This window comes from Somniosus microcephalus, unplaced genomic scaffold (assembly GCF_052327205.1).
Source record: "Somniosus microcephalus isolate GS21.2 unplaced genomic scaffold, FLI_Smic_1.0 unresolved_chr4, whole genome shotgun sequence".
NCBI lineage: Eukaryota > Metazoa > Chordata > Chondrichthyes > Squaliformes > Somniosidae > Somniosus > Somniosus microcephalus.
Genome location: NW_028225182.1, coordinates 22,259,344 through 22,273,764, shown reverse-complemented (window position 1 = coordinate 22,273,764; position 14,421 = coordinate 22,259,344).

Below are 14,421 nucleotides of genomic sequence, written 5' to 3'. Positions count from 1 at the left end.
TTGAATTGAATTGAATTGAGAGACCCCCCACACTGAGAGAGAGAGAGAGACCCCCCACACTGAGAGAGAGAGAGAGAGAGACCCCCCACACTGAGAGAGAGAGAGAGACCCCCCACACTGAGAGAGAGAGAGAGAGACCCCCCACACTGAGAGAGAGAGAGAGAGACCCCCCACACTGAGAGAGAGACCCCCCACACTGAGAGAGAGAGAGAGACCCCCCACACTGAGAGAGAGAGAGACCCCCCACACTGAGAGAGAGAGAGAGACCCCCCACACTGAGAGAGAGAGAGAGACCCCCCACACTGAGAGAGAGAGAGAGACCCCCCACACTGAGAGAGAGAGAGAGAGACCCCCCACACTGAGAGAGAGAGAGACCCCCCACACTGAGAGAGAGAGACCCCCCACACTGAGAGAGAGACCCCCCACACTGAGAGAGAGAGAGACCCCCCACACTGAGAGAGAGAGACCCCCCACACTGAGAGAGAGACCCCCCACACTGAGAGAGAGAGAGAGAGACTCCCCACACTGAGAGAGAGAGAGGCCCCCCACACTGAGAGAGAGAGAGAGAGACCCCCCACACTGAGAGAGAGAGAGAGACCCCCCACACTGAGAGAGAGAGAGAGACCCCCCACACTGAGAGAGAGAGACCCGCCACACTGAGAGAGAGAGAGAGAGACCCCCCACACTGAGAGAGAGAGAGAGAGACCCCACACAATTTTACAATTTTTTACAATTTAAATCGCTTTATTGGCATGATAAGTTACATCTTATGTTGCCAAAGCATCAAAATACATTTATGGTTTAGCACATAAACGCAGTTCTATTCATACAGTGTATAAACAGGTATATCCCTGAGTGTATAAATATACATTCGCATTGTTTATATATATTTTTTTCTTAGTTTACTGGTTGTCCCTCTGTTCATGGCAAGCTGTAACATAGTGCGCCGCCAGTGTTATACAGCTTCTCTCCTCTCCCAGTAGGAATGGGAGTTTTTGGTTGTCATTCAGATTTCTGAAATCAGGGCATATTTGTGAGAATTTTTGGTAGAAATTCTCCCTGATGCCCTGATATTTTCCACAAGCTGTGAGGAAGTGCATCTCTGTCTCCACCACTCCCTGACTGCAGTGAGAGCATATCCTGTCCTCTCTTGGCAGCCTGGTCTGCCTGTGTCTGCCTTTTTCGATCGCTAGGCTATGTTCGCTAAGTCTGTACCTTGTCAAGGTTCTTCTCAGTTTGTTATCCTTTACCATGGTCAGGTAATCAGCTATGTTGTATTGTCTGTTTAGGGCCAAGTAGCAATTGAGTTTGCTTTGGGTTTTTGTTGTTTCTGCCCAATATGTCAGATATTTTTCCTTTTGCTTAGCGACGATTGTGTTGGGTCGAATTCTTTGTGTTACCCTGTCACTGTCCTGGGGCTGGTTATTGTTACTATTGTTAGTAGTTACTTCACTGAGTCCCAGGACTAATTGACTGAGGGTATTCTTCTTTATGGTCAGCTCTTGGCATTTCAGGGCGTCGTAGTGATAGCATTGGGGATTGCTCATTTGTAGGTGATTCCAAAATTTGGTGGCTCTTTTTTGGATAGTGATTATTAATGGATATTGGCCTAGTTCCGCCCTGCATGCATTGTTTACTGTTTTCCTTTGAGTCCGGAGGATACTTTTACAGAATTCTGCATGTAGGATCTCAATTGGGTGTTTGTCCCATTTTGCAAATTCTTGTTGAGTTAGCGGTCCCCATACCTCACTGCCATAGAGTGCAATTGGTTCAATTACTGATTTGAAAATTTTGAGCCAAATGCTAATTGGGATTTCTATTTGGATTGATTTTTTGATGGCATAGAAAGCCCTTCTTGCTTTCTCTTTCAGTTCATTCACAGCCAGTTTGAAGTTTCCCGTAGAACTGATTTTTAAGCCCAAGTATGTGTAGTTAGTGGTTTGTTCAATTTTGGTTGTTCCTACTGTGAAATTTATTTTGGGTCCCTGATGTTTGGATCTTTGCTGGAACACAAGGACTTTGGTTTTTTGGGGATTTATTGTCAGGGCCCAAGTCTGGCAGTACGACTCCAGCAGGTCCAGGTTTTGCTGTAGCCCCTCTTTAGTAGGTGACAGCAGAACCAGGTCGTCTGCATAGAGGAGGAATTTAACCTTGGATTCATATAGGGTGAGGCCGGGTGCTGTAGATTGTTCAAGTAGTTTTGCCAATCCATTTATGTAAATATTAAAGAGTGTCGGTGAGATTGGCGAGCCCTGCGTCACCCCCCGCCCCTGTGGGAAGTATTTTGTTTGTTTGTCTCCAATTTTAACTGCACATTTGTTGTTTGTATACATTGATTTAATTACATCATATGTTTTCCCTCCTACCCCACTTTCGATAAGTTTCAGGAATAAACCGTCATGCCAGATGGAGTCGAAAGCCTTCTGGAAATCTACAAAGCATGCGTAGATTTTGCTTTTGTTATTGTGAACGTGTTTGTCAATTAGGGTCTGTAGGGTGAAGATATGATCGGATGTTCTATAGTTTGGCAGGAATCCAATTTGGCTTTTACTCAAGACATTGTGCTCCTCAAGGAAGTTTATAAGTCTTTTGTTTATGATGCTACAGAATACCTTCCCCAGGTTACTGTTTACACAGATGCCTCGATAGTTGTTTGGGTCGATTTTGTCCCCACTTTTGTATATGGGCGTAATGAGTCCTTTGTTCCAGATATCAGGGAAATAACCGACACTCAGAACCAAGTTGAAGAGTTTTAGGATAGCCAGTTTCATTTTGTTGTCTGTGTGTTTAATCATCTCGTTTAGTATGCCGTCTGTCCCGCAGGCTTTTCCTGGTCGCAGGTCCTTGAGTTTTTCAAGAAGTTCTTTTTCTGTTATTATGGCGTCCAGCGGGTTTTGGTTATCTTTTATGGCCATTTCTAGCTTTTCCAGTTTTTTGCATATTTGGTGTTGCTCTGGTCTTAGTGTTTTTTTCTGGTATAATTTTTCAAAGTGGTTTACCCATGTGTCCCCATTTTGAATGGCCAAATCGTCGTGTTGTTTTTTGTGTAGTGTTTTCAAGTTTTCCCAGAAACAATTGGAATCAATGGATTCCTCCATGGAGCTGAGTGTATTCTTAATATATTGCTCTTTTTTGGTTCTGAGTGTGTTTCTGTATTGTGTTAGTGTCTGACAATAAGTAAGGCGTAGTTCCTCGTTTTCTGGATGTCTGTGTTTTTGGTTTGATATTTTTCTAAGTTTTTTCCTCATGTTATGGCAATCTCGGTCAAACCATTTTTCATAGTTTTTTGTTTTGGGTTTGTTCTTGCGAGCTTTCAAGTTTGCATTTGTTGCCAAATTATCAAAAATATTGTTTAGTTTACTAACTGCCCGGTTTACGCCTTCTTTATTGTGAGTGTATATGTTATCCAGAAAGGTGTCTAAGAGAGCTTGAGTTGATGCATTGCTAATTGTTTTCTGGTATTTTTCCGTGTCGTTTTTGGCCCATCTGTACGATTTTTTGGTGTTGTACAGTTTACTGGGTTGTGTTTCTATGTTGTTTGTTTCTGTCTTTTTGAGGAACATAGTAATTTGACTGTGATCTGACAGTGTTGTTTGTGGTTTGACTGTGAATGCTCTGAAAGAGGATGGGTCTAAGTCTGTAATCATATAGTCTACTGTGCTGCAGCCAAGAGGTGAGCAATAGGTCGATCTACACTGAGAGAGAGAGAGAGAGACCCCCCACACTGAGAGATAGAGAGAGGGACCCCCCACACTGAGAGAGAGAGAGAGAGAGAGAGAGAGACCCCCCAAACAGAGAGAGAACCCCCACACTGAGAGAGAGAGAGAGACCCCCCACACTGAGAGAGAGAGAGAGACCCCCCACACTGAGAGAGAGAGAGAGAGACCCTCCACACTGAGAGAGAGAGACAGAGACCCCCCACACTGAGAGAGAGAGAGAGAGACCCCCCACACTGAGAGAGAGAGACCCCCCACACTGAGAGAGAGAGACAAACGCACCGATTTCTTCACCCAGAGAAGAGGCGTCCGACAGGGCTGCAATTTGAGCCCGACCCTGTTCAACATATACATAAATGAATTAGCAGACATGCTGGAGCAAAGTGAGTCACCAGGTCTCCGTCTCCTTGATGGAGAAGTGAAATCCCTGTTCTATGCGGACGACCTGGTTCTGCTGTCTCCCACAGAACAGGGATTACAGCAACAACTAGACCTACTCGACAAATACTGCCAAAATTGGGCTCTAACAGTAAATCTAAAGAAAACCAACATCATGATTTTTCAAAAAAGGCCCAGATGTCAGGAAAACAAATACCAATTTACCCTCAGTGATACCGCTATAGGACACACTATGAGCTACACCTACCTTGGTCTAACTATTACAGCATCAGGGAGCTTCAGCATAGCAGTGAATGCACTAAAAGAAAAAGCCCGAAGAGCCCTATATGCAATAAAAAGAAAATTCTACAACATCCAAATCCCAATCAAAATCTGGCTCAAAATATTTGACAGCATAATCCTGCCCATTGCACTGTACGGTAGTGAAGTATGGGGCCCGCTAAATCACCAAAGCTACACTAAATGGGAAAAACACACAATAGAAGCCCTACATGCAGAATTCTGCCGAAGCATCCTTCGCACCCAAAGAAAAACGCCAACAAATGCATGCAGAGCCGAACTAGGCAGATACCCACTGATAATAAACATCCAAAAACGAGCACTAAACTTCCTAAATCACCTCAAATCTAGCTCCCCAGACACCCTTCATTTCAAAGCCTTTCAGACCCAAGAGCTAAACCCAGAAAAGAGTCCCCTGAGTCAGCTGCTACTGAAACTAAGTACTCAGCCGGACCCTGACCAGCCCCAGACCAACACAGCCGTCCAAACACCAATCCGAGTGAACCAAATCATTAAACAATGCAAAGAAACCTACCTGGAACATTGGAACAAAATAACCGAAAGCCAAAGCAGATTAGAATGTTACCGGGCCCTAAAAAGAGATTATAAACTGGCAGACTACCTCACGACCATCAGAGACACAAAACAGAGACAGACCCTCACCAGGTACAGACTAAGCGACCACCAACTGGAAATTGAAAAAGGCAGATACAAGAAATCCTGGCAGCCTAGAGAGAATAGAATATGCGATCAATGTCTGGCCGGCGAGGTTGAAACAGAAATGCATTTCCTCCTAAAATGCGAAAAATTCAACACATCAAGAAACATATTATTCAACAAGCTAAGCCAAACAACCCCAGATTTCAAGGAATTGGATGACCTGTCAAAATTGAGATTAGTCCTGGGAGAAGGAGACAGACCATACCTTGGGGCCAAATATGTAACAACATGTCACAACCTGAGGACTGTTTAAAAGTAAGACTGTTTAAAATTAATATTGTTTAAAAGTAATATTGTATGTACCCAAGAAATGTCAAATCGATTGACACCTACAGAATGTTTGAAAATGTACCTTTTTGCTATGTAAGCTTTGGCAATATGGTTCTCTGTAAACTTTCATGCCAATAAAGCATTTGAATTGGAATTGAATTGGAATTGGAGAGAGACCCCCCACACTGAGAGAGAGAGAGAGACCCCCCACACTGAGAGAGAGAGAGAGAGACCCCCCACACTGAGAGAGAGAGAGAGACCCCCCACACTGAGAGAGAGAGAGACCCCCCACACTGAGAGAGACCCCCCACACTGAGAGAGAGAGAGAGACCCCCCACACTGAGAGAGAGAGACCCCCCACACTGAGAGAGAGAGAGAGAGAGAGACCCCCCACACTGAGAGAGAGAGAGAGACCCCCCACACAGAGAGAGAGACCCCCCACACTGAGAGAGAGAGAGAGACCCCCCACACTGAGAGAGCGAGACCCCCCACACTGAGAGAGAGAGACCCCCCACACTGAGAGAGAGAGAGAGACCCCCCACACTGAGAGAGAGAGAGAGAGAGAGACCCCCCACACTGAGAGAGAGAGAGAGATCCCCCACACTGAGAGAGAGAGAGACCCCCCACACTGAGAGAGAGAGAGACCCCCCACACTGAGAGAGAGAGAGACCCCCCACACTGAGAGAGCGAGACCCCCCACACTGAGAGAGAGAGACCCCCCACACTGAGAGAGAGAGAGAGAGACCCCCCACACTGAGAGAGAGAGAGAGAGACCCCCCACACTGAGAGAGAGAGAGAGACCCCCCACACTGAGAGAGAAAATTAGATAAAAATATAGGAATAGCAAAAAACGATGTTTTCTTATGTGCGATCTACATACCTCCAATAGAATCGCCATATTTTGAAGAGGAGATATTTGACACTCTCCACATGGAAATCAGCCATTTCCAGGCCCAAGGAAAGGTGCTACTATGTGGGGACCTAAATGCAAGGACAGGATGTGAACCTGACTTCATAGACCCACAGTGCAACAACCATGTGTTTGGCCAGACCCCTCTATATGTCACACCAGCCATCGCAAACCGAAACAACCTCGATTGTGAAATAAATAAAAGCGGTAGGGAGGTAGTGCAACTCTGCCGAGCCTTAGGCCTGTACATAGTTAACGGTAGGTTCAGAGGGGACTCCTTAGGGAGACTCACATATTCCTCAACTCTTGGGTCTAGTGTGGTGGATTATACAATCACTGACCTGGACCCCTGCGATATCAACGCATTCACTGTCAGGCAGCAATCCCCCCTCTCAGACCATAACCAAATAAATGTGTACCTTAAACTTTCTGCCCAAACTACAGACACAAAAAAGGAACCCAGTAAGCTACATAAAATAAACCAGACATACAGATGGGCCCCAGACAGTGGAGATAAATTCATCACAGCACTAAATTCACCTGATCTCACAAGTAAAATTTCAAAATTTAAAGCAAATCTATATGAGATCACCAGAGATGGTGTAAACATGGCCATAGAGGATATAAATATGATCTTCCATGAGGCAGCTGTAAAAGCCGACCTCGTGAAACAGAAGAGGAAGAGTCACAAAAGACAAAATAAAAATAAGAAATGGTTTGACCACGAATGCAAAAATGCCAGAAAAGACCTGAGAAAAATATCAAACCAAAAGCATCGGCAACCAAACAATCCGGACCTACGTACTAGATACAATGAAACCCTCAAAAGATATAAACACACCATTAGGAACAAAACACAAAACTATACCCACAAAATACTCGAAGAAATTGAAAACTCCACCAATCCAAAACAATTCTGGGAAATGTGGAATAACCTGAGTACAACACAATTGCAAGCATTACCAATCCAAGATGGCGACATCTGGAGAACACATTTTGAAAACCTCTACAAAGACATCCCAATAAACGAAACAAACCCAAGTCAACATCAGGTCACAGAAAAACTCCACACATTAGAAGCAACAATTAAAGACAACCAAAACCCTCTAGACTCCCCAATCACATGGAAAGAACTGGCCACAAAAACAAAATCTCTCCACCTAAAGAAAGCCTGTGGCCCAGACAACATCAAAAATGAAATGCTCAAGTTCAGCAATATGGAGATGCAGGGTGCGGTACTCAAATTATTCAACATCATATTACGTTCAGGCTGTTTTCCCGATATCTGGTGCCAAGGACTAATCTCCCCCATATATAAAAGCGGAAACAAATCAGACCCAAATAACTACCGCGGCATCTGTGTCAACAGTTGTCTAGGGAAGTTATTCTGCAGTATTCTAAATAGTAGATTACTTGATTTTCTTAACAAACATAATATCCTCAGAAAAAACCAAATAGGCTTTCTTCCAAAACACCGCACCGCCGACCATATCTATACCCTTCACACCCTCATTGAAAAACATATACACCAAACAAAAAATGGGAAAATATTCGCCTGTTTCATCGACTTCAAGAAAGCCTTTGACTCTATATGGCACGAAGGGCTCTATTATAAACTTCTTCAGTGTGGAATAGGGGGCAAAGTCTATGACCTTATTAAATCAATGTATCTGAAAAACAAATGCGGGGTCAAAATTGGAGACAAACGCACTGATTTCTTCACCCAGAGAAGAGGCGTCCGACAGGGCTGCAATTTGAGCCCGACCCTGTTCAACATATACATAAATGAATTAGCAGACATGCTGGAGCAAAGCGAGTCACCAGGTCTCCGTCTCCTTGATGGAGAAGTGAAATCCCTGTTCTATGCGGACGACCTGGTTCTGCTGTCTCCCACAGAACAGGGATTACAGCAACAACTAGACCTACTCGACAAATACTGCCAAAATTGGGCTCTAACAGTAAATCTAAAGAAAACCAACATCATGATTTTTCAAAAAAGGCCCAGATGTCAGGAAAACAAATACCAATTTACCCTCAGTGATACCGCTATAGGACACACTATGAGCTACACCTACCTTGGTCTAACTATTACAGCATCAGGGAGCTTCAGCATAGCAGTGAATGCACTAAAAGAAAAAGCCCGAAGAGCCCTATATGCAATAAAAAGAAAATTCTACAACATCCAAATCCCAATCAAAATCTGGCTCAAAATATTTGACAGCATAATCCTGCCCATTGCACTGTACGGTAGTGAAGTATGGGGCCCGCTAAATCACCAAAGCTACACTAAATGGGAAAAACACACAATAGAAGCCCTACATGCAGAATTCTGCCGAAGCATCCTTCGCACCCAAAGAAAAACGCCAACAAATGCATGCAGAGCCGAACTAGGCAGATACCCACTGATAATAAACATCCAAAAACGAGCACTAAACTTCCTAAATCACCTCAAATCTAGCTCCCCAGACACCCTTCATTTCAAAGCCTTTCAGACCCAAGAGCTAAACCCAGAAAAGAGTCCCCTGAGTCAGCTGCTACTGAAACTAAGTACTCAGCCGGACCCTGACCAGCCCCAGACCAACACAGCCGTCCAAACACCAATCCGAGTGAACCAAATCATTAAACAATGCAAAGAAACCTACCTGGAACATTGGAACAAAATAACCGAAAGCCAAAGCAGATTAGAATGTTACCGGGCCCTAAAAAGAGATTATAAACTGGCAGACTACCTCACGACCATCAGAGACACAAAACAGAGACAGACCCTCACCAGGTACAGACTAAGCGACCACCAACTGGAAATTGAAAAAGGCAGATACAAGAAATCCTGGCAGCCTAGAGAGAATAGAATATGCGATCAATGTCTGGCCGGCGAGGTTGAAACAGAAATGCATTTCCTCCTAAAATGCGAAAAATTCAACACATCAAGAAACATATTATTCAACAAGCTAAGCCAAACAACCCCAGATTTCAAGGAATTGGATGACCTGTCAAAATTGAGATTAGTCCTAGGAGAAGGAGACAGACCATACCTTGGGGCCAAATATGTAACAACATGTCACAACCTGAGGACTGTTTAAAAGTAAGACTGTTTAAAATTAATATTGTTTAAAAGTAATATTGTATGTACCCAACAAATGTCAAATCGATTGACACCTACAGAATGTTGGAAAACTGTACCTTTTTGCTATGTAAGCTTTGGCAATATGGTTCTCTGTAAACTTTCATGCCAATAAAGCATTTGAATTGAATTGAATTGAGAGACCCCCCACACTGAGAGAGAGAGAGAGACCCCCCACACTGAGAGAGAGAGAGAGACCCCCCACACTGAGAGAGAGAGAGAGACACCCCACACTGAGAGAGAGAGAGAGAGAGACCCCCCACACTGAGAGAGAGAGAGAGACCCCCCACACTGAGAGAGACCCCCCACACTGAGAGAGAGAGAGAGACCCCCCACACTGAGAGAGAGAGACCCCCCACACTGAGAGAGAGAGAGAGACCCCCCACACTGAGAGAGAGAGAGAGACCCCCCACACTGAGAGAGAGGGACCCCCCACACTGAGAGAGAGAGAGACCCCCACACTGAGAGAGAGAGACCCCCCACACTGAGAGAGAGAGAGACCCCCCACACTGAGAGAGAGAGAGACCCCCCACACTGAGAGAGAGAGAGACCCCCCACACTGAGAGAGAGAGAGACCCCCCACACTGAGAGAGAGAGACCCCCCACACTGAGAGAGAGAGAGACCCCCCACACTGAGAGAGAGAGAGAGAGACCCCCACACTGAGAGAGAGACAGACCCCCCACACACAGAGAGAGAGACCCCCCACACTGAGAGAGAGAGAGAGAGAACCCCCACACTGAGAGAGAGAGAGACCCCCACACTGAGAGAGAGAGAGAGACCCCCCACACTGAGAGAGAGAGAGAGACCCCCCACACTGAGAGAGAGAGAGACCCCCCACACTGAGAGAGAGAGAGACCACCCACACTGAGAGAGACCCCCCACACTGAGAGAGAGACCCCCCACACTGAGAGACCCCCCACACTGAGAGAGAGAGAGAGACCCCCCACACTGAGAGAGAGAGACCCCCCACACTGAGAGAGAGAGACCCCCCACACTGAGAGAGAGAGAGACCCCCCACACTGAGAGAGAGAGAGACCCCCCACACTGAGAGAGAGAGACCCCCCACACTGAGAGAGAGAGACCCCCCACACTGAGAGAGAGAGAGACCCCCCACACTGAGAGAGAGACCCCCCACACTGAGAGAGAGAGAGACCCCCCACACTGAGAGAGAGAGAGACCCCCCACACTGAGAGAGAGAGAGACCCCCCACACTGAGAGAGAGAGAGAGACCCCACACTGAGAGAGAGAGAGAGAGACCCCCCACACTGAGAGAGAGTGACCCCCCACACTGAGAGAGAGAGAGAGACCCACCACACTGAGAGAGAGAGAGAGAGACCCCCCACACTGAGAGGGAGAGAGAGACCCCCCACACTGAGAGAGAGAGAGACCCCCCACACTGAGAGAGAGAGACCCCCCACACTGAGAGAGAGAGACCCCCCACACTGAGAGAGAGAGAGACCCCCCACACTGAGAGAGAGAGAGAGACCCCCCACACTGAGAGAGAGAGAGAGACCCCCCACACTGAGAGAGAGAGAGAGACCCCCCACACTGAGAGAGAGAGAGAGAGACCCCCACACAGGGAGAGAGTGAGAGAACCCCCACACTGAGAGAGAGAGACCCCCCACACTGAGAGAGAGAGACCCCCCACACTGAGAGAGAGAGACCCCCCACACTGAGAGAGAGAGAGACCCCCCACACTGAGAGAGAGAGAGACCCCCCACACTGAGAGAGAGACCCCCCACACTGAGAGAGAGAGAGAGACCCCCCACACTGAGAGAGAGAGAGAGAGCCCCCACACTAAGAGAGAGAGAGACCCCCCACACTGAGAGAGAGAGAGACCCCCCACAGAGAGAGAGAGAGCGAGACCCCCCACACTGAGAGAGAGAGAGACCCCCCACACTGAGAGAGAGAGACCCCCCACACTGAGAGAGAGAGACCCCCCACACTGAGAGAGAGAGAGACCCCCCACACTGAGAGAGAGAGAGACCCCCCACACTGAGAGAGAGAGACCCCCCACACTGAGAGAGAGAGAGAGAGACCCCCCACACTGAGAGAGAGAGACCCCCCACACTGAGAGAGAGAGACCCCCCACACTGAGAGAGAGAGAGAGACCCCCCACACTGAGAGAGAGAGAGACCCCCCACACTGAGAGAGACCCCCCACACTGAGAGAGAGACCCCCCACACAGAGAGAGAGACAGAGACCCCCCACACTGAGAGAGAGACCCCCCACACTGAGACAGAGAGAGAGACCCCACACTGAGAGAGAGAGACCCCCCACACTGAGAGAGAGACCCCCCACACTGAGAGAGAGAGAGAGACCCCCAACACTGAGAGAGAGAGAGAGACCCTCCACACTGAGAAAGAGACCCCCCACACTGAGAGAGAGAGAGACCCCCCACACTGAGAGAGAGAGAGACCCCCCACACTGAGAGAGAGAGAGACCCCCCACACTGAGAGAGAGAGAGACCCCCCACACTGAGAGAGAGAGAGACCCCCCACACTGAGAGAGAGAGACCCCCCACACTGAGAGAGAGAGAGACCCCCCCACACTGAGAGAGAGAGAGAGAGACCCCCCACACTGAGAGAGAGACAGACCCCCACACACAGAGAGAGAGACCCCCCACACTGAGAGAGAGAGAGAGAGAACCCCCACACTGAGAGAGAGAGAGACCCCCACACTGAGAGAGAGAGAGAGACCCCCTACACTGAGAGAGAGAGAGAGACCCCCCACACTGAGAGAGAGAGAGACCCCCCCACACTGAGAGAGAGAGAGACCACCCACACTGAGAGAGACCCCCCACACTGAGAGAGAGACCCCCCCACACTGAGAGACCCCCCACACTGAGAGAGAGAGAGAGAGACCCCCCACACTGAGAGAGAGAGACCCCCCACACTGAGAGAGAGAGACCCCCCACACTGAGAGAGAGAGAGACCCCCCACACTGAGAGAGAGAGAGACCCCCCACACTGAGAGAGAGAGACCCCCCACACTGAGAGAGAGAGACCCCCCACACTGAGAGAGAGAGAGACCCCCCACACTGAGAGAGAGAGACCCCCCCCACGACTGAGAGAGAGAGAGACCCCCCACACTGAGAGAGAGAGAGACCCCCCACACTGAGAGAGAGAGAGACCCCCCACACTGAGAGAGAGAGAGAGACCCCACACCTGAGAGAGAGAGAGAGAGAGACCCCCCACACTGAGAGAGAGTGACCCCCCACACTGAGAGAGAGAGAGAGACCCCCCACACTGAGAGAGAGAGAGAGAGACCCCCCACACTGAGAGGAGAGAGAGAGACCCCCCACACTGAGAGAGAGAGAGACCCCCCACACTGAGAGAGAGAGAGAGACCCCCCACACTGAGAGAGAGAGACCCCCCACACTGAGAGAGAGAGAGACCCCCCACACTGAGAGAGAGAGAGAGAGACCCCCCACACTGAGAGAGAGAGAGACCCCCCCACACTGAGAGAGAGAGAGAGAGACCCCCCACACTGAGAGAGAGAGAGACCCCACACTGAGAGAGAGTGAGAGACCCCCCACACTGAGAGAGAGAGAGAGACCCCCCACACTGAGAGAGAGAGAGAGACCCCACAGAGAGAGAGAGGCGAGACCCCCACACTGAGAGAGAGAGAGACCCCCCACACTGAGAGAGAGAGACCCCCCACACTGAGAGAGAGAGACCCCCCACACTGAGAGAGAGAGAGACCCCCCACACTGAGAGAGGAGAGAGACCCCCCACACTGAGAGAGAGACCCCCCACACTGAGAGAGAGAGAGAGACCCCCCACACTGAGAGAGAGAGAGAGAGCCCCCACACTAGAGAGAGAGAGACCCCCCACACTGAGAGAGAGAGAGAGACCCCCCACAGAGAGAGAGAGAGCGAGACCCCCCACACTGAGAGAGAGAGAGACCCCCCACACTGAGAGAGAGAGACCCCCCACACTGAGAGAGAGAGACCCCCCACACTGAGAGAGAGAGAGACCCCCCACACTGAGAGAGAGAGAGACCCCCCACACTGAGAGAGAGAGACCCCCCACACTGAGAGAGAGAGAGAGACCCCCCACACTGAGAGAGAGAGACCCCCACACTGAGAGAGAGAGACCCCCCACACTGAGAGAGAGAGAGAGACCCCCCACACTGAGAGAGAGAGAGAGACCCCCCACACTGAGAGAGACCCCCCACACTGAGAGAGAGACCCCCACACAGAGAGAGAGACAGAGACCCCCCACACTGAGAGAGAGAGAGACCCCCCACACTGAGACAGAGAGAGAGACCCCCACACTGAGAGAGACCCCCCACACTGAGAGAGAGACCCCCCACACTGAGAGAGAGACAGAGACCCCCCACACTGAGAGAGAGACCCCCCACACTGAGACAGAGAGAGAGACCCCACACTGAGAGAGAGAGACCCCCCACACTGAGAGAGAGACCCCCCACACTGAGAGAGAGAGAGAGACCCCCACACTGAGAGAGAGAGAGAGACCCTCCACACTGAGAAAGAGACCCCCCACACTGAGAGAGAGAGAGACCCCCCACACTGAGAGAGAGAGAGACCCCCCCACACTGAGAGAGAGAGAGACCCCCCACACTGAGAGAGAGAGAGACCCCCCACACTGAGAGAGAGAGAGACCCCCACACTGCGAGAGAGACCCCCCACACTGAGAGAGAGAGAGACCCCCCACACTGAGAGAGAGAGAGAGAGACCCCCCACACTGAGAGAGAGACAGACCCCCCCACACACAGAGAGAGAGACCCCCCACACTGAGAGAGAGAGAGAGAGAACCACCCACACTGAGAGAGAGAGAGACCCCCACACTGAGAGAGAGAGAGAGACCCCCTACACTGAGAGAGAGAGAGAGACCCCCCACACTGAGAGAGAGAGAGAGACCCCCCACACTGAGGAGAGAGAGAGACCACCCCACACTGAGAGAGTCCCCCCCACACTGAGAAGAGACCCCCCAACTGAGAGACCCCCCACACTGAGAGAGAGAGAGAGAGACCCCCCACAC